The 19010-nt window shown below is 44.4% G+C and overlaps 1 protein-coding gene across 4 annotated transcripts in view; it reads left to right on the top strand.

The window, feature by feature from the left end:
* LOC135040731 (E3 SUMO-protein ligase KIAA1586-like) overlaps positions 1 to 19010 on the top strand; it is a 514849-nt gene that overhangs the window by 393003 nt on the left and 102836 nt on the right. For 3 of the 4 annotated variants that reach the window (XM_063954855.1, XM_063954858.1, XM_063954856.1), the window contains exon 2: positions 8551 to 8670. The exons of the other annotated variant lie outside the window; for it this stretch is intronic. The gene's annotated coding sequence lies outside the window, so the exon portion shown is untranslated. The remainder of the gene's footprint in view (positions 1 to 8550; positions 8671 to 19010) is intronic. 4 annotated transcript variants of the gene reach the window in all.

Genomic DNA, 19010 nt, shown 5'->3' with positions numbered 1-19010 from the left:
GTGGCTGGGGAAACGGGGGAGTGGCTGGCCGAACGCAGGGCGTGTTTGTGACGTCAAAACAGGAACTAAATAGTCTGAAGTGATCGTAAGGAAGGAGTAGGTCTATAGCTTCTCTGAAACTGCACAATTTTTTTTTGTAGCAACCCTGCGATCCTTTTGTTCGCACTTCTGCTAAGCTAAGATACACTCCCAGAGGGTGGCGGCCTCGCGTTTGCACTGCTGCTAAAAGCAGCTAGCGAGTGAACAACTCGGAATGAGGGCCTTTGTCCTTGGATATCAATGGGCAATACCTTAGACAGTAATGTTATAGACTTCCCATGTGGTACTGTAGAAACTATCATAGATTTTAATGGACTTTATATTATTATATTATACAATTACATTTGTGTAATCAAACTTAAAATAATAATAATTTCACTTTCATGTGGTTTTAAGCTTTAGCTTGAACTAGTTGTTCTACCGGTTATTCATACGGAAGTTTCTGATTTTCACAGTTGCAAATATAAATGAGTGTTAATAATTTGGTAAATCTACAGAGATGTAAATTTGTGGCGTCTTCATGTAAGTAAATATTAATCCATAGTTCTTGCCATTATCCGAGGAGCACCCGTAGCAGATACGGTAAAAAGTGACAGAACCATTTTTGTAGTTTAATAAATTCTACACACTGGAGGTGCAATCCAAATTTTAATACGATTGTCCGTTTGGGCGTTATCGCTCACACAGCGCAAGCCACGCATCGGTAATGGCATCATTGTGTCAACCCCCTTTTCATCCCCTTAGGGGAGTTTTTTTTAAATATTAATTATGTAGTTTTCCTATTTCCACATGAAGAATACCTATATTAAATTTCAGCTTCCTAACATATCGGGAAGTAAGAGAATTGGTGATGAGTGAGTGATGGCTTTCGCATTTATATATATATATATATATATATATATATATATATATACATATACGAACAGAAATCAGTCCTTTGCGCTATAATCCTTGGAACTCCAGATTAATGTCCAATTGCGCTTCAATCCCCTCCGTGCCACCGGAGAAAAGTAGAAACTGGTAAACAAATTGGAGAGCGCAAATGAGTAATAAAAAGTATATAGTTTTACTTGTAAAAACTGTATACATACATTTCAGTTTAAAACAAACGGCATGTGTGGAATACTGCAACTCAGCCACTGCATCCGTACTGCAGACTTCTCTCAGGACCCGCTCTGGTTACGGTCACTGACGTCACAACGTCCACGTCCAAGCCACGCCCTATATATATATATATATATATATATATATAGAATACCACGGTATCCGATCTCTAGGTCGACCACACTTAGGTCGACAGTCACTAGGTTGACCACTATATGTCGACATGAATTAGGTCGACAGGGTTTCTAGGTCTACATGAGTTTTTCACGATTTTTTTCTTAATTTTTTGAACTTTTTCATACTTTACGATCCACGAGGACTACAATTGGGAATGGTAACCTGTGCCATGCGCAGTGGTAGTGGAGCAATGCATCTTGCCCAACGCATGCGAGGGGACACGGTGCACTAATTGGGGTTCCCGGTCACTCTACGAAGAAAACAACACTCTTTTAAACATGTTGACTTTTTGTCATGTTGACCTTGCTTATGTCAACCTAATGCTTGTGTTGACCTATTTTGGGTGTCGACTTAGTTACTTTTGACCAATAGTGGTCGACCTAGACACTGTCGACCTAAGTGTGGTCGACCCTATGAACCACACCCATTACCACAATGATCATAATTTGGAGTTATTTTACATTAGTAAGGGCTTGTCCAATCTTTTTTTCCACAATTAAACTTTGCTTATATTTTATTTCTGATGTGCCTGCCTATGTGTTTCTGTACAATAGTCTCATGACCTATGTTTAGGTAGGTAGGTATGTATGTGTTTTAGTATGATTTTATTAAATAAATGAATTCATTATTCATTAATAACTGCTGAGATTGAGATATTATAACATTCCTGTTTTGAATTTTCTGGTGCAAATAGAATACATTTACAACAATATATATAACACATAAAACTGTATTTAATTGCATGAAAAATAAACATTTATAGCGTAGGCCATTTCCTGTCACTATAAAATGAAAATATATCTCAATAATCTCTAGCCATAGATAAAGCTGTATTTTTGGAGTGAAATATAGCACATAAAAGTTTGGGTGAACTAAAAGACAAATGGCTGTTACTGGAAAAAAATTGTTATTCCCAACATTGGGGGTCATTCCGAGTTGATCGCTCGCTAGCTATTTTTTGCAGTGCTGAGAACACATAGTCACCGTCTATAGGGGAGTGTATTTTCACTTTGCAAGCGTGCAATCGCATGTGCAGCTGAGAACTACAAAAAAGCTTTGTGCAGTTTCTGAGTAGCTCAGAACTAACTCAGCCGCTACGATCACTTCAGCCTGTCCGGTCCCGGAATTGACGTCAGACACCCACCCTGCAAACACTTGAACACGCCTGCGTTTTTCCAAACACTCCCAGAAAACTGTCAGTTGACACCCACAAACGCCTTCTTCCTGTCAATCTCCTTGCGATCGGCTGTGCCAATGGATTCCTCGTTAAATCCATCGCTCAGCAACGATCCGCTTTGTAACCGTACGACGAGCCTGTGCATTGCGGTGCATACGCATGCGCAGTTCTGACCTGATCGCAGTGAAAAATCCTAGCGTGCGATCAGGTTGGAATGACCCCCATTGTACTATGTCAACTGAGGACACAGAGGGCTTGATTCATGTTTGTATGTAAAACAAAAAAGCAAGTAACTTTGTGACTGGAAAAAAACATGTCATGCAAGGGGCGCAAATACATTTATATTTTTCTGTGCAGTGTAAATACTGGCTGCTTTTGCATGAAGCCCACAAATGAAAGAGTAGATAAAGCACAGGCATGTTGGCCAGGCAGACATCGGGGCCACAAGTGCCATGTTACAATTAGTATAAATGCACCCTGCAGGGCTGCAATCTTCAGATTCTTAATGAAGACCATCAGGGTGCAGGTCTAACTTTTTCCACTTTTTCCTAATTGATTCCCACACATTTCACCCTATATCAAATATACTGTTTCCACACTGTATTTATACATTTGCATTTTGCAGAATAAATGAAGCTGGGACAATTGTTTTTAAAGCTATGCACTACAGTTATATGTGCTGAACATGTTCATGTATTCAAGGTCACCAGTGAAACGGGCTGCATAGGGCAAAATGAAAACTGTGTTACAGGGACAGTTTTCAGGAAGATATTTTTGACAATATCTTGGAAAATCTCTTGTATGTGTCATATTGGTTATTTCTAATGAAGGTGGAAAACAATCAAATAATTGGAGATGGAAAAATAATTAGCAGAAGAGAAGCTGGTACTGCAGGTGAAGGAGGTAGAAGAACAAGTGCTGGAAATGCAATAGATAAATCATTTAATTAGAAATCAATTCATCAGCAGAAGATTTTCTGTGATCTCTTGTCCCTGCCATCTGTCAACCTGCGGCACTGTCCAATGCCATTATCTAAATGAATTATTGTGTATTAACATTCTTTCTCTTTTTTATTTGTTTCCAAGCATCTACTGTCCTACAAAACACCTTGTTTAAAACTTTTTAATTCCTATTGTTAAAGTATTTAATCTTATTTACCCATGTCCCTCTCTCCAGTCTCTTTCTGTTCTATCCCTAACATGCACTTTAATATTTCATGAACACCATCAAGCAATGCCATTAGAGGGCAGAGATTATCATAGACACAGTATACAGCCTAATGGAAGAAGCATGTCTTACTGCAATTCAGAGTAGCAGTGTTCATGGCAACACAACTACAGGGAACCAAATGTGAAACCTCACAAGCATCCAAGACATTCTACATCAGTAGCCCCCTCTGTTTTTGTTTTGTACATGAAGTAATATCAATTTTGCTGTCAAATAGTACCTTGTGTTTATATTGTGAACTTTACTGACACTCCACATAGGTACACAATGTAAGGTTTGTTCTCTTTCTGTGACTCCCTTCGGGGAGAGGGACGGAGGCGGCCGGCATTGTCAGAAATGGGTGCGTGTTGACCTCGTTTTCCAGGAGTTGCAAGGCCAAGGACTGTGTTGCGAGATGCAGTTTCCTTGGCCTTGCAAGCCGCCCTGCAATGGCCAGCCTGAGTAAGCTGAGGCTTACTCAGCTTGCTATCGCAGATGACCATCGAGACGCGATGGTCACAATGTTTGATTCCAGGCTGCGACTCGATTGCAGTGCCGCTATCGCAAATGCAAGAATGTGTGTAACACCTCCTACTGCCTTTGCATTGCTAAGGACTGCATTTGCAAATCTGCTGCGAGCATCTGCAAATGCGATCCATACTGAATGAGAGCCTCTGTTTCAATAAGAAAATATTTAATCCTTTCTTACATTTTTCTGCAGTGTATGTCTGCCAATAACATGATTTTGCAGTGTATTCTGTGTGTGACACCCCTAGTAATGGGTGTTACATACTGTATAGTGTGGATCTTACCTGGTCTTTGAAAGCTCTTCTTAGTCATCTTCTTGTTACAGCACGGCAGGAGAACAAAGAACCCCAACTCCCAGATATAAAGCAGATACTGCAACATTGTGTCACTGTATTTTATATATATAAGTTAAAGGAGTAATTAACAGATGTACTTTTGATAATGTAGTGCAATAGTTGGTGACAGAGACTCCTGGGAGCTTCACTGGATATAAGTTAGCCCTTAAAACTAATGTGGGTAACCCTAAACCCTGGAGAAACGGTTCAAGTAAAAATGGTTATGTGGTAGAATGGCGCTACCCAGTTGCTACACCAAAGTAGGTATGCAGGATAAAATCAAAAGGAATTTTAATCCTGTCAAATGAGATCACAGCAGCAAACAATAGGCCAGCTCATCTTTTCTGCACAGTGGAGATGCTTTGCAAGCCAGCATGCCTGCAGACTGATGAAACCCTCTCCCAGGCAAGATGCAACGAGTTTGCAAACTTCTTTGCAGATAAAATATCCACCATCCGGGCTGGAATCTCCACAGTGCCATCAAAGGAGTGCCAAACTACAAAGGCTGTCAATATAAGCCACCTGCCTCCGTGGACCAGCTTTGAGCCAGTGGATGTAAAGGACATTGCTGAAATTGTTCTTATTTTGCGTCCCACCACCTGTGATCTGGACCCTGCCTCAACCAAGCTTCTAATAGGTTGTATGGATATAAGTAGTCCTGTCTTTGTAAAAATTGTTCAATGCTCTTTGCAGACAGGTATTTTTACTGGACCCCTAAAGGAGGCAATTGCACCACTTACAGCTAGTGCAAAACATAGCTGCCAGGCTGTTAACCGACCAGCTGCGTTCTAGCCACATAACACCCATCCTCTACTCCCTTCACTGGCTGCCTGTAAGATGGTGAATCATCTTCAAGATTGGCTTACTGAGTTTCAAAGCACTACATGACCAGGGCCCAAAGTACTTGAAGTAGCTTCTGACCCCATACTGCCCCACTCGATTACTGAGATCTGTAGATGAAGGCCTTTTAGCTGTACCTAGAATCTCCCATAATTCATCTGGGGGTTGAGCTTTTAGTCATGCATCTCCGACTCTATGGAACTCACTTCCCAGTCTCAGTCCTAAGCTGGTTCGAATCATTTCTCACAGGCAGGTCACAGAGAGTATCGTCTGGAGTATACTCATCACTATCAGTGCCATTGCCATGCGGTGTCCTGCAAGGTTCTATACTATCCCCCATGCTTCTTGCAGTATACATGCTCCCACTGGCTGAAATAATCAGGCGCCATGGGCTGGTCTACCACTGCTATGCAGATGATACACAACTGTACTTGTCCTTTGCTCTGGGCACTGATAACCCAATAGCAACCCTAAATGGCTGTCTAGCTGAACTCCAGGAGTGGATGAGTGCCAGTGGGCTGCAACTGAACCCGGATAAAACAGAGGTCCTTATGATAGGACCGCAACATCAAAGGACAAGACTGCATTATAGCCAACCAACTGGACTTACACTCGGGGATTCAGAATTACAAACCATTGATCGTGTGCGGAATCTTGGCGTTGTCCTGGATGGTGGCTTGACACTTAAACATCAGATATCAGCCACAATCAAATCCTCATTCTTTCACCTGAGGAACACAGCCAGAATCAAACACTTAATTCCCTCAGATGATCTGCCAAAAGTCATACATGCATTTGTATCATCTCGATTAGACTACTGTAATGCCCTCTACCTTAGTCTCCCAGCAAAAGAATTGCACCGCTTACTGCTGGTGCAAAACACAGCTGCCAGGCTGTTAACCGCCCAGCCCCGTTCTAGCCACATAACACCCATACTCTACTCCCTTCACTGACTGACTGACTGTAAGATGGCGAATCATCTTCAAGATTGGCTTACTGAGTTTCAAAGTACTACATGACCAGGGCCCAAGGTACCTTAAACAGCATCTAACCCCATACTGCCCCACTCGATTACTGCGATCTGTGGATGAAGGACTTTTAGCGGTACCTAGAATCTCCCGTAATTCATCTGGGGGTCGAGCTTTTAGTCATGCGGCTCCGACTCCAACTATAGAATCCTTCAAAAGTAGACTCGAGACTTTCCTGTTTACTCAAGCATTTCCATAATGTCCCTTTAGTATCTACATGCTTCTGTATTTTATGAAAAGCTTTTCTGTACTTCATTATTTTCTGTACTATATTATGTTATGTATCTGTTAAGCGCCTTGAGTCCTATTGGAGAAAGAGCGCTATATAAATAAAATTATTATTATTATTATTATTAATAATAATCAATAACATATACACAAATAAAATGCATGTCATAAAATACCATACATTAACAAAACTGTATGGACATGAAAAAACAAATGAAAATCTTATGAAATCTTCCCAGCAAGGGAATGTATAGTCCAATAACAAAGTTACAATTGTACATGAAGGAGTCCTACTCGAAAGTTTGTAGGGGAGCTGCAGGTCATGATAAGGTGCAGAGTAGTCCAAACTTACCCTGCACAAAGCTCCCAGATCTTAATTCCTATATCAGTAGGCAGGTCGTCCTCCTGTGTCCTGGGCGGTGCTGTCCTGACGCGTTTCGGAACATTAAGGTTCCTTTTCAAGGCATATGCTGGTATTGTTTTGTGTGTTGTACTTCAATGAAGTGGTTTCTGAGTGGTTCAGGATGATAAGTGGTCATTATATATTGTTTTTTACAAAAATTTCGGGAATCGCGGACTGGGAGTCCTGCAGCCACCGTTTTGAAAGATGGATGAAGAAGTCTAAGCCGCCATTTTGATTGTGGGCAGATTTGATGGAAAGGGAAAACCTTTAAATCAGATGTAGAGATGCTTAATCTTGAATTTTCAAGGAATATGAGTTTGTAATCCAGATAGTTTAATTTAATTGTTTCCTGTAATATATATATATATTTTTGTAAAATATTTTTCAGTACTTTTGATAATGTACGTTATAGGGGTAACTTTCATACTGTACACCATACCTCCCAACTTTAGATTCTATGGAGTCGTGATCTGCCATGCCTCTGGCGCGACAGCTGCCAAAAGGGGGCGGGCCACATATGGAGGGGCATGGCCTAGCGCTGTGGCCCCCATTTCTGTCATTTTGGGAGCGTGTCCAGCACTCCCTGACAGCTGAGCAGCCCCCGGCTAACCTCCCTGCACTGCGCACGGCATCTATTCAGTGATCACCGGCTGCTTTGCAGAATCTAGTATTCCTGCGCTGCTAAGCTAGTGCTGTCTGTCTCAGTAGCGTAGCAGTTCAGGTTTAGTTTGAGAGACAGGAGGGGATGCTCTCCCCTCACTTCTTAGCTCCTCTCTGTTTTGTTCATATGTTTGTAAATCCAGTCATCAGGACACAGAGACATGTGAGTTCACTGCTGTGCTGTTTATTCCATCACCCACTCCAGACACACTGCACACAGGACCACCCACTTCCCAGCATCCCCCTGGTCCCAGGGACCATCACTGAAGATTCAGGCTTACACAGATTAGTAAGGGAGTGTCTACAAATATTAAGCATTCTAATACACTAACATCACACTCCCCTACATTTCTCCAGCTTCCTCTCTGTTTCTGGGAGCAAGGGAAGGAGGAGCAGTCGCAGTCACAGCCATTTTCCTCTGCAGCAGCAGCCCCCCTCCCCCCTGGTAGCCATGTGACTATGCTGCCAGGTAGGGGGAAAAAAGACATAGAGCTACTGCTTTAATTTAATTAAAGCTTAGATTTTCAGACAACTCAGCCAGTCCATATCCACCCCTGTTCTGGCTGTGCTTATGTGTCCACACAGGCACTTGACATGAGGTAAATCAGTCTCTGTTATACACAAAATCTATATTTGTGTGATATGCTGCAGCGTGGGCACATAAGCACTGCCGGGGCAGGGGTGGACATGGGCTGGCTGAGCTAAGAATCTAAGATGAAATTAAATTAAATTGAGCTGCAGATATATTATATATTAGGGCCCCGGCTCACGCCTTTCCTTCCTCCTCCCCTTATCACTCCCTGGCTCTTGCTTCCTCTCTAATAGACTACCTCCTCTCTTGCTGCCGGCGGTGGGGATCAAATGTCACAATCTCGCCCCATGGTGTGAAACCCCAACAAGGAGATGTCCTCCACATGCTGAAGTTCTACTGTGGTACAGTAGTTGGTAAGAAAATTGAATTATATTTGTCACCCACTGCCTGCCACATTCTCGCCTCTGCCCATCACCCATTGGCTGTCCCCATCACCCTCTTTCTCTCTCCTCATCACCCACCACAACCTCTCTCTTTCATCTACCCTCCATCACCCACAGCCTCTCACCATCACCCTCTCCCTGTCACCAGGGCCGTAACTAGGTGTGTGCGAGAGGGCCTCGCACACAGCGCAAAGCCCTGGGGAGCGCAGTCACGGCCCTGTATTAACACTGTACGGAGCATCAGAGCTCCGTACAGCTCTATTGGCGAGCCTCAGCTCCACTGTACAGAGCATCGGAGCGGGGAGGCAGCTGTGTAACAGGAAGAGGCCAGGTCTGCTGCTGCTGCTGAAGGGGACATTAATCCCCCTTTGCAGCGATGCTGAAGCTACGGCGTGCGGGCGGCGCAGCATGACAGGTCATATGCGCACCACTTCCTGGTTCATGAGTGCCGCGGCCGCAACCACGCCAGGCAGGATGCTCCCAGGATGCAGGAAGAGGAACACTACGGGGCACGGGCAGCGGTGGAGTGATCTGGCGACATGCTGGACCTGACTTGCGGATCTCCATCTCTCCCCCTGGCTAAAGCTGCAGACCGGGAGGAGGACCAGAGGAGCTACAGCACTCCGCAGCAGAGGACGAGGAGCCAGAAAAGTTTGGCAGCAATAGCATGTGCATCACGCCATTAACCCCCCATGCGCCCAACGCACCTGTCACCCCCAACGTGTCCGAGGAAAAGCCCCACAAGTAGCAGCACAGTCCTCCTGCTTTGTGGTAAGTGGGGGTCCGGGGCAGCGCCACTTGCGAAATTCACCTCATTATGCCCTCATGTGTGTGCGGATTTATTGTAGCTGAGTGCCAGACGTTTTTCTCTGTGTGTGTCTGTATATGTATGTATGTATGTATGTGTATATATATATATATATATATAATCCGTAACGTGTAAAAAGGGGACTCTGTCTGCCGTAATGTGTAAAAGGGGGACGCAGTCTGCAGTAATGTGTAAAAAGGGGACGCTTTCTGCCGTAATGTGTAAAAAGGGGACGCTGTCTGCCGTAATGTGTAAAAAGGGGGCCTGGCTGCCGCAATGTGTAAAAAGGGGTCCTGGCTGCCGCAATGTGTAAAAAGGGGTCCTGGCTGCCGCAATGTGTAAAGAGGGGGCCTGGCTGCCGCAATGTGTAAAAAGGGGGACTGGCTGCCGCAATGTGTAAAAAGGGGGCCTGGCTGCCGCAATGTGTAAAAAGGGGGACTGCCTGCCGCAATGTGTAAAGAGAGGGCCTGGCTGCCGCAATGTGTAAAAAGGGGGACTGGCTGCCGCAATGTGTAAAAAGGGGGCCTGGCTGCCGCAATGTGTAAAAAGGGGGACTGGCTGCCGCAATGTGTAAAAAGGGGGACTGTCTGCTGTAATGTGTAAAAAGGGGGACGCTGTCTGCTGTAATGTATAAAAGGGGCTCTACCTGGTGTAGTGGCACTACTGTGCAGCGTAATTTGAATAATGTAGACTACTGTGCACCGTAGTATGAATTGCTATTATTTTGTGGCCACGCCCCTTCCCGTGAAGCCACGCCCCTATACATTTTGCGCGCGCCTACGGCGCGCACTGCCCCTATCTTACATGGGGGGGGGGGGGCGCGCCACTGTCGTTTCTTGCACACAGCGCTAAAATGCCTAGTTACGGCACTGCCTGTCACCTTCTCCTCATCACTCTTTACCTCATCATTTTTACCATCCCCCTGTCACCTCCTGCCTCTCCCATAGCCTTTCCCTTTTACCCATTCTATGTTACCCTCTGTCTGTCACCCTCTCCTCATCCTCCACAGCCTCTCCCCATCACTCTCTACCTCTCCCTGTCGCCCTCTACCTGTCACACACTCACCGTCAACCTCTGCCAATCCTCATCCCACATAGATTCTCCGTATCACTCTACCTCTCCCTTTCACTGTCTACCTGTCACCAACTGTCTCTCCCTGTCACCCTCTCCTCGTCCCCCAAAACCTGTCATCATCACTCTCTACCTCTCCCTGTCAAGCTCTTCCTGTCACCCTCTGCACATTACCCTTTGCCTCTCCCATCACCTTTTGCCTCTCCCTGTTACCTCTGCCTTCCCCTGTTATCATCTGACTCCCAGTGTCACAGAGGAGGGGGGCCCAAAGCATAATTTGCACCTGCGCCCACCACTCACAAGTTCCACCACTGAACAGACCCCACCAAGTCAGTGAAGGCCAGCCACCTGAGGGCAGCACACTAGTCAGAGGCTAAGGTGTTAGTAAGTGTTAATAAAAAAATAAGCAAATGCTATGTGTTAAAGAATGTTACATAGATGAGAGGTATTAAGTAAAATGCTAAAAAGTTTTGTATTAATTAAAAAAAATATTTGAAAGTGTTAAAATGTGCTAAATTAGGTGTTATATTATGCTACTCCAAAGCAGCTTGGCCAAACCAACTCAGAGTGCCCCATGCCCCAAACTCAGCTCTAAAACTGACAAATTGTATACATTTGTAGGACTTACCCTTATTGTGCCTTTCAATTACAAATGTGTGCTGGACCATTTTTGCTGGTTTTGGTTCTAATTCGTCATCTGGTTTTGGTTTTGCAAAAATGTTGTGACTGGTTTGTTTTTGTATTTTTTTTCTCAAAAATTTACAATAAAAGCTACAATCAAATATTTTTTTTGATCCTACAGTACTATTAACCTCAATAACACTGATTTCCAGTCATTTCCAGTCAATTTTGAATACCTCACAGCTCACAGCATTGTTTTCATCCAGTTCTGGCCAAAGGCTGCAGCGAGCTGGTTACTAAGTGACAGAGTAGCGGCACAAACACACGGCAGTTTATAGCACATCTATGAAACATTGCCACACAGCAATGGAAGAAATTAAAAGTGGTGCAAGATGGAATTGTCTTTGGGACCTTACACCCACCATTATGTTGGATATTAAAAATGGAATGCCCAGCTTAACAAGCCAAGCTCTTCAGCGACAGGGATTGCCCCCTTTGGTGGCTGAAGTGTTTGGTTTGTTCTTGCCCCCACAAAACAAGCTACCAGTGGGCTTAAGGCAGATAAGCTAATTGCTCTGCAGTGGCAAGATGTCCTCATCACTACCATCATCAACCTCATCAGTGTGTACAATATATCAGTTTATCCCTACTGGAATCTACCATTACAGATGTCTCTGTATTTTGATGTAATTGCTGGTAAAGTTTTTCCCGTAAAATTTGTAGTTAATTTTGATGAACATCATCTTTTCCACATTTTGAGGAAGTGGCCTCATACGTAGATCGCTGACAAGGATACCTGATGTGCTAAAAAAATATTTTCTGAGTACACTCTGGAGGGTGGGAAGCTTAAGTAATGCAAAGCCAGTTTTTACAGGTATACAGTGGGCTTTTATATACAGTATATATAAAAAGCACAGGGGTACAGCGCACTAGAACAGTACAAACAATAGAGCAATATATTTATTTTCACTTTGCAGTTCTACTCGCAGGGCAAGATGTACTAATGTTTTCAGGGTTTTACCACATTTTCCATATGTACTAAAGCCCTGCAGCTGGTTTCTGATGCAAAGGGTAACACCAGCATTAGCTGACTTTACCCCATAGAAGCCTATGGGCTTCTTTCACATCATTGCTGTCAGAGGGATTCAACCGAATACATCCCAGCACACCCCGCAGCCGACGCATCACTGTGCATGCGCAGTTGGACTTCCGGGTCATAAATCCGGAAGTCCAGGGACTGTTGCCCATTGTAAAGGCAGCTATTATCGGGAGAGCTGCCCTTTGCGGTACTAATCGATTATGTTAGTACATATGCAATTAGTGTCAACGCAATGTGTGGCAGGATGTACCACATGGGGTTGGTACATCCCACCTGCACTACAGTAGTTCAAAGGGCTTTTATATGTGAATAATAATTGCGCAGGGGTATAGTGTGCCAGTACTGTACAAACAATAGAACAATATATTATTTTTCACTCCGCAGCTCGGCTCACACTGCGTGGAGTCACAGGGCTTATATACACACTTGAACAAACTGCACTAGCATACATGGACACAGCACTTGTAGATGAACAAAGCATTGTAGATGAACAAAGCATTTGTGGATAGTAAATACACACAGCAAAGCACAAGTTTGTGGATGGACACAGGCTTGTGCATAGTAAATACACACCGCAGAGCACAGGCTTGTGGATGGACACAGTTGTGGATGGACACAGGCTTGTGCATAGTAAATACACACCGCAGAGCACAGGCTTGTGGATGGACACAGTTGTGGATGGACACAGGCTTGTGCATAGTAAATACACACCACAGAGGACAGGCTTGTGGATGGACACAGGCTTTTGGATAGTAAATACACACAGCAGAGCACAGGCTTGTGGATGGGCACAGGCTTGTGGATACATACAGCATAGCACAAGCTTGTGGATAGACACAGTTGTATATTGACACAAGCTTGTGGATACACACAGCAGGACAAAGTTATGGATGGACACAGGCTTGTGGATTCACACAACCAGACACAGTTGTGAACAGCTGTAGACAGGTATGGATGGTCACAGAGGTTTGTGGATAAACATAGCAGGACACAGTTGTATGGACACAGGGCCTAATTCAGAGTTGATCGCAGCAGCAAATACTGTATGTTAGCAGTTGGGCAAAACCATGTGCACTGCAGGGGGGGGGGCAGATATAACGTGCAGAGAGAGTTAGATTTGGGTGGGGTGTGTTCAAACTGAAATCTAAATTGCAGTGTAAAAATAAAGCAGCCAGTATTTACCCTGCACAAAAACAATATAACCTACCCAAATTTAACTCTCTCTGCAAATGTTATATCTGCCACACCTGCAGTGCACATGGTTTTGCCCAACTGCTAAAAATTTGCTGCTGCGATCAACTCTGAATTAGCCCCACAGGCTTGTAGATACACACAGCAGAGGCCAACGCAGCAAACAGTAGTGTGCCTGGAGTGAAATGGTATTGAGTCCCCACTGTTGTGGGAGTCCTTATATAGAATCTAACACCTGCAAGAATCCAATGCCAGGAGGATGACATTTTGCCTCAATTTGGAATCCGAGCCTGGCGGGAAAATCTGAACAGCGGCACAGATATACTCTAATCTGCAAAATTCTGGGGTACTTGGATTTCAGGTAAGTTGCACAACTCATCTCTACTTTTAATATGCAGTCTGTGAATTCTACAGACCAACACTAGTTAAAAACATTCAGGGCAGGTGGTAGGGGTACTAATCCAAGCCAAAGTAGTCTTGGCCTTCAAATGTACTATGGGGGTGATTCAGACATGATCGTCATGCGGGGGGACAACCAGCACAGAGCTCGTCCGCCCTGCATGGCAGGACCTGCCTCCCAACCAGGCCTGCAAGTGTGACGGTATGCTCGGGTATAGCATACCATTAAGAATTTAGCCGCCGGTACACCGTACCCACCGCTGCCGGGCAACAGCTCACCAAAGCTGCCGATAGCGGCTATTACTGGAAACACAGCAGCTGTGCTCCACTTCCCCGTCTCAGCCTGCAGGGAATGTGACCGTGACTTAATCACACTTCCGCTGCTGGCGCGGCAGGCGTGCAGAGGATCCTGGGGGCTGGCTGAGTGGGTTGTGGCGCTTCTTCTTGGGCTTCACGTGGCTGCGTCTCTCCTTGCTGAGCAGCGCAGGTTGCAGGAGTCAGGGCGGCAGGAGCAGGCTCATCTCTCGGAGCCTGAGGTATAGTAGTATTACTATTTTAATCATCAATTCACTGTGTATCTGGCACTGTGGGGCAATGTGTATCTGGCACTCTGGGGCAATGTGTATCTGGCACTCTAGGGCAATGTGTATCTGGCACTGTGGGGCAATGTGTATCTGGCACTCTGGGGCAATGTGTATCTGGCACTCTAGGGAATGTGTATCTGGCACTGTGGCGCAATGTGTATCTGGCACTGTGGGGCAATGTGTATCTGGCACTCTGGGGCAATGTGTATCTGGCAATGTGGGCCAATGTGTATCTGGCACTCTAGGGCAATGTGTATCTGGCACTGTGGGGCAATGTGTATCTGGCACTGTGGGGCAATTTGTATCTGGTACTGTGGGGCAATTTGTATCTGGTACATATATGGCACTGCTGTAGGCATTTATGTATCTAGCACTGTGGGACATTTGTGTATCTGGCACCGTGGGGCATTTGTGTATCTGGCACTGTGAGGCATTTGTGTATTTGGCACTGTGAGGCATTTGTGTATTTTGCACTGTGGGGGCATATCAGGCACTGTAGGAGCATATCTGGCACGATGGGGGCATATCTGGCACTGTGGGGGCATATGTGTATCTGGCACTATTGAAGTCATATGTGTATCTGGCCCCCCCATATGTGTATAATGCCCTATTTTCATTGGCCAGACCCCACGTCTTTGGCGCACGCACACAACTGTAAGACAGTTTTTCTACTTGCATCACTGCCCCCCACACAGGTGCGAAAGCATCTCATGGCGGTGATTCTCTTGCACCCGGCGAGTAGCTCCCTGCCTGCGTACCCTATCTGTGCTGGCAGGCGGCTACCCGCCATGTATGGGTTGCAGCGGTAGCGTGTGACATCACATAGCCTATTTGCACATTTCAAAGTGAAACAAGGTGCTTCAACATCTCCCACCATCAATTATTGGAAAACTACAGTACACTATTGGAACACTGCAGCATTTGAGGAGGAACTTCAGCAGTTACCAGGAATTTGTTACTTCTATAACATGTTCAATAATCGTGTGGTGACTGATGGCAAGTGCATATTTGTAAGCAAAGCCTTCAGTGAAGGGATGAAATAAAGCAGAATAACAAAATGGATAAAAAATTATAGTGGCAAAATAAGCTTTATTGTAAATAAATATATTTTTTAAGTACTATAGTACAAAGCTACCAAACTTTCCCATTTCACCCCAGATGTGTGATTCACTACTATTTTTGTGAGTCTTTTTAAAATCTATTAACCTACTGTAGGCTTTTTTTTTTAAAGTCAGTTCAGTATCTCAATACTAACATCAAAAAGGTTGGTAAATACAGTATATGTCCAGTTATAGATAAAAGAAAATAAAGATGAATGAAAATAAATTTTAGAAAACAAATACACATCCTGTGAAAACGCTGGATCAAATGCATCGGGCACCAGTAAAGTAAGCAATACATATCCAGAACAAACATATAATTTCCCCAGAGAATGGCCAGGGACTGCTAACTTAATTCATCTGGGATTAGATTTCATAGCAATCAAAGTTATATGTGCAAAACTAACATCACTGATGACAATACTTGGACATTACTGTCAGGCAACCCACTAGAGAGACCTGCGGAAACGGTGAAATTCTTTATTAACATGTATATAAATAGCAGTCACAATGGAAAATGTGAAATTTACTTGGTACACAGTCATATAACAAACGATGAATTATGTATAATAAAGACTTTAGCACATAAAAATAGAAAATACTTTCGGGCTATATGAACATCTTGTTTGACTGTTATGTAAGACTTCCAGACCAAAAATTAGTGACATATGGTATGGTTAATGGCTGGGAAGGCTAATTATTTCATCGGGGACCATCCAATTAGTCCCGATAAACCAGGGTTTATCCCCAATGCCGGCATTTATCAGGGATTATACCTCATGTGCCTCAGGCATGCGAATCATAATCCGCAATAAAGTGCCTCCTTGACCCACAATAATATATAGGTTTGCGACTTTTTGCAGGACCTATGTATTTTCGTGTGAAAAACAGGTGTTTTTCGCGGGACCTTATTGGATAGGGTGATAAAAAAACTTGAAAAACACTTATTTTTCGCACCCGCAGCACTATCGCGGGTAATTAGATACCACCCTAATACTTTAAACTTTGAGAAATACAATTGTTGCTACTGTATAATCTTATATTTATTAGTGTGCTGTCTAGTATGGGTGTGGTTCATTAGGTCGACATGATTAGGTTGACATGAGTTAGGTCGACATACATTGGGTCGCCCACGTTTGGTCGACATGCATTAGGTCGACATGATCACTAGGTCGACATGGTCATTAGGTCAACGTGTGCTAGGTTGACATGGAAAAAGGTCGACATGAGTTCTTTTACCTTTTTTTGGTGTAATTTTCTTCGAAAAGTGAGGGGGAACCCCAATTAGTGCACCATAACCCCTCGCATGGCTCGCGAGTTTCGGGCGTGGTGCCTCGCTCCGCTACCGCTGCGTTTGGCACAGGTTACCATTCTCAATTGTAGTCCACATGGATCGTTAAGTATGAAAAAGGTCAAAAAATGAAAAAAAAAATGGTGAAAAACTCATGTCAACCTTTTTCCATGTCGACCTAGTACATGTCGACCTAATGACATGTTGACCTAGTGATCATGTCGACCTAATGCATGTCCACCAGACGTGGTCGACCCAATGTATGTCGACCTAACTCATGTCGACATAATGACCGCCATTCCGCCCAGTATAACAGAAAGCTGAAAACATTGGGATACTACCATGGGTGCTTAACAAAGTAGCCCTGTGGTATTAACTGTGTCTGCAGGAGAGAACTTGTAATGGTCATAAGAACATGTGATTTACTATACAGGTAGCAACAAGCAAACAATAAATAATGCTGTAGATGTGATAAAGCAGAGGAATGACAGACAAATTAGAAACTGTATTTGTCAGTTTGTGATAATGTGGGTATTGATATGTAGATTACAGGCATAGTGCAATAAAGAAAACAAATTTGGATAATTAAATGCAACAGTGATATGTGCCAGTTATGCTATTAATAGCAGAAAGAAGTAGCCAATATGTATCTCCAAAAACAGACAATAAGCATAAGTGCCAAGAAAACTGCAATAAGAACTATGAACAGACCTAATGAGAGGCGGATAAAAAAAAACACATAAACTGAAAATAGAGTAAACAAAGAAACAATACGTACAATAAAACATGCTAGCTCACAAGCAGAAGAAAAGATTGCACAGTCAGTTTGAAAGGTTACAAAAATTTCTCTGTAAACATTATTGAAAGGGGAAAAAATTGTAATGTTTACAACTGAGGGAGTGGATGCGTTTTAGGCGATTTCCTACTTACTGTACAAACATTATTTATCATTAAATTTTTGGGGAACACTATTACCATGGAGTATACGGACCAGTCCAGGAGGTGGGTACTTTGGAATCAATTGCACAGCTACAGAGGCTTCTCCCCTCTATATTAAACACCCAACAGACATTAGGGGAGAATATGGGTGTATTAATGCCATAGGTGGCATATGGGCAGCAAGCCCACTCCAACGAGCAGCAGACCCTCCCAGCCCAGCATTTTACCTTGTGCCAGAAAGCTAGTCCCTCCTCCCCCATGGTGCTATCTTCCCAGCGATATTTGGTAAGATGGCACATGCACACAAGAGAGCACAGTGCCAGAGTCTGCTTTCACTTACCTTGTGCAGGTCCCGCCTTCTCCGAGATGCCATCTTCCCAGCGCATCTTTGGGAAGATGGCACCTTGGAGGAGGTGGGACCTGCATAAGGTAAATATACTTTGGATGCAGTATATACGGTGCAGCCCCCCCTGGACCCAGGGGTCCATGTGCACTGCACACCCTGCACCCATTCTAATTATACCTATGGGTAGGGTTGCCATAATATCCCTTTAATCTGGGACAAATTTGAATTACACAGGTTCTGTGGCCATCTAAATTAAAGACTGCATTTCAGTTGATTTTAGCCACAGAACAGTGGCGGATTTAAAGGTGGGCAGAAAGGGTGATCGTCCTCCTTATACCTGCTATGCACATTTGAGCCGCAGCCGCGATGATGTTGATCTGACTGACTCAGTCATTGTAGTATAGCGTCTGCCGGCTTAGCAGCAGCATTGACTGTGTGTTAGATTGAGACCGCCCCCCTCCGCCACGCCTGATTGTCCTGCCATGCAGAGCACTGTACCCCCGACGCAGTAGCAGCAGAGTCTGCAGGACTTGGGGAAGTGCTGGATCAGCAGCAGATAGACCATTGTTAGCTCCGGGGTGAGGAGCGGGGCTGGGGGCGTTTGTCTCTCCCACCCTCCCCCGGTCTCCTTACCCGGTGGGATGCTAAGATCCAGCGCCATGTGCGACCCCCGGACATGGCGGATGTCCTATTATACAGCGGTCACTATACACCGGGGAAAGCCCTTATCAGTAGACACCAGCCTTATTACAGAGAGCTGGGGGTCTGTCAGCTGGAGGGGCTCTAACCTAAAACTTCCCTAATATGAGGGGTTTCCCCTCTCCATGTATTTGGGGAAGCTGGGACTGTAGCACTCTGCAA

Source organism: Pseudophryne corroboree, chromosome 2, assembly GCF_028390025.1.
Source record: "Pseudophryne corroboree isolate aPseCor3 chromosome 2, aPseCor3.hap2, whole genome shotgun sequence".
Taxonomy (NCBI): domain Eukaryota; kingdom Metazoa; phylum Chordata; class Amphibia; order Anura; family Myobatrachidae; genus Pseudophryne; species Pseudophryne corroboree.
Note: the sequence above shows the minus strand (reverse complement) of the source record. Positions and strands in the feature narration are given on the sequence as shown.